The sequence below is a fragment of the Vigna unguiculata genome, chromosome 11 (assembly GCF_037176805.1).
Source record: "Vigna unguiculata cultivar grain cowpea cultivar isolate G323 ecotype 2 chromosome 11, ASM3717680v1, whole genome shotgun sequence".
NCBI classification, from domain to species: Eukaryota; Viridiplantae; Streptophyta; class Magnoliopsida; order Fabales; family Fabaceae; genus Vigna; species Vigna unguiculata.
Window position 1 is genome coordinate 24732837 of NC_140802.1, and position 2467 is coordinate 24735303.

Here is a 2467-nt window from a genome sequence, read left to right on the forward strand (position 1 = left end):
GCTACCTTTTCCACCATTTGGTATCGTGTTTCTGGGTCTTGGAGGATGCGGCTTGTAAAGTATATTGGTTGTTGGGTGTTGTCCCTTTCTTGGACGAGTGCGGAGCTGACGGCGTTTGTTGATGCGGCTATGTACACTATAAGGGGGAGGGAAAGGTCTGGTTTGGTCAGGACCGGGGGAGTGGTGAGGAGTTGCTTAAAAGTGTTGAAATTTTGTTCGCAGGTGTCCTCCCAAGTGAACTTGGTCGACATTTTCAGGAGTTGGATCATTGGTTTGGTTTTGTCCGCCAACTTCGGGAGGAAGCGCGAGATGGCGGTTAGTCTGCCCACTAGTAGATGTACCTCTTTGATATTCGCGGGGCTTCTCATGTCGATGATGGTTTGACATTTTTCAGGGTTGGGCTCGATCCCTTGCTGCGTGAGCATGAAGCCTAGAAATTTCTTGCCATCTACTCCGAATGTGCATTTTTCAGGGTTGAGTCTGATGTTGTATGTGCGCAGGGCTTTGAAGACTTGTGTTAGGTCTGCGGAGTGCTGTTGCGCGTTGGGGGACTTGACGATGATGTCGTCGACGTAGACCTCTACCGACCTGCCCAAGAGTGGCTGGAAGACCCTATCCATCAAGCGTTGGTATGTAGCGCCAGCGTTTTTGAGGCCAAAGGGCATGACTCTGTAGTAAAGGTTGGCCTCCTCGGTTATGAATGCGGTTTTGATTTTGTCTTCCTCAGCCATGGGTATCTGGTTGTAGCCGGAGTAAGCGTCTAAGAAACTCAGTATGGCATGTCCCGCGGCCCCATCGACGATCCTGTCTATGTTGGGTAATGGGTAGGCATCCCGTGGGCAGGCCTTGTTCAGGTTCGTGTAATCTACACACATGCGCCATTTCCCTTTGGGTTTCTTGACTAGCACCACATTGGCGAGCCAGGTCGTGTATTGGGCTTCACCGACAAAACCGGCCTGTTTTAGTTTATTGGCCTCTGCTATAGCTGCTTGCCTTCTACTTTCTCCAAGCTTCCTCTTTTTTTGGGAGACGGGTTTCGCGTTTGGGAAGACAAATAGCCGGTGGGCGACGATCTTGGGGTGAACACCGGGGAGATCGGCTGCCGACCAAGCGAAGAGGTCGGCGTTCTGCCTGAGCACTTGCTCGATGTGGCGCTCCTCTCCCCCAGGAAGGGAAGTTCCAACCTGGAGGAAGTGGCCTTGTTGCTCGAGTGGGAGTTGCCTTGTTTCCCCCACGGGTTCGAGGCGTGCTTCGGAGTTTATTCTGGGGTCTAAGTCATCGCCGGCCAGGGTGGTGTGGGCTTGGGATTGTTCAATGTTGTGGGTTGTCAGAGGTGGGTGTGGTAGTTTCAGGCTTGCCATGTAGCATTCTCTGGCTACGCGTTGGTCGCCATGTACTGTGATGATGTCGCCTTCCGGGGACGGAAACTTCATTGCAAGGTGCGGGGTGGATACGATGGCACCCAGCGCGTTGATGGATGGGCGGCCAAGGAGGATGTTGTAGTACGTGTGGGCGTCGACGACCAAGTAACGAATGGGAATGGTGGGGACTCTCTCACCTGAGAATCCGTATATGGGCTCATTGTGAGGGGTTAGGTCAGCGAGGGGTATTTGCATCTTGTTGAATGTTTTCCAATATAAGATATCTACGGAGCTCCCCTGATCGATGAGAACCTTCTTTACTACGAAGTTCTCGACTTCCACAGTTATGACCATGGGGTCGTCTTGGTTGGGGCTGGTGCCCTGGAAATCGGAATCTGAGAAGGTGATGGGTGGCATTCTTCTTTGTGTTCGGCTGGATACTATGTGTATTTGCTGGACGGTTCTTAGGTGTCTCTTTCTCGATGAGGAGGACCTCCCTGCTCCTGCGAATCCCCCTGATATTGTATTGATTGTTCCGCGTAGGGGGGGGTCTATCATCTGCCCGCCGCGGTTGCGGCTGCGGTGGTTCCCTTTGTTCTGCGTTCTATGTTCTGGCTGGCTCTCTCCTTGGTTCTCTGCGCTCGACTCTTCGGTCATTGCGTCGCTCGTTTCGCCTACTATCGTTCCTGTCATAACGGGGTCGGGGGGGACATTCGCCTACTTCTCTTATATAGTGCCTTAGATGTTCGGCTCAGATGAGTTCTTCTATTTTATCTCGCAGAGTGTCGCATTCATCGGTGGTGTGGCCATTGTTGCGATGGTAGTGACAATACTTGCTCAAATCTGCATTGGGCGGGTTTTGATATTTCCTAGGTGGGGGGAGGAGTTCTGCTTGCAGAACTTCATCGAGTATGCGGGACCGAGGCGCGTTTAGGGGGGCATAATTCGAGAATTTTGCTGCTCTGCATTCTGAGGGACGGTTATGGTCTCGTGGGATGGGCTCTTTGCTGGTCCTCTTGATTTCTGTTCGCGCTGGGGTGGTTTGGGCGTTGTTCTGGTAACGTCTCATGTCCTCGACCCTTATAAACATGACCGCTCTCTTGCGA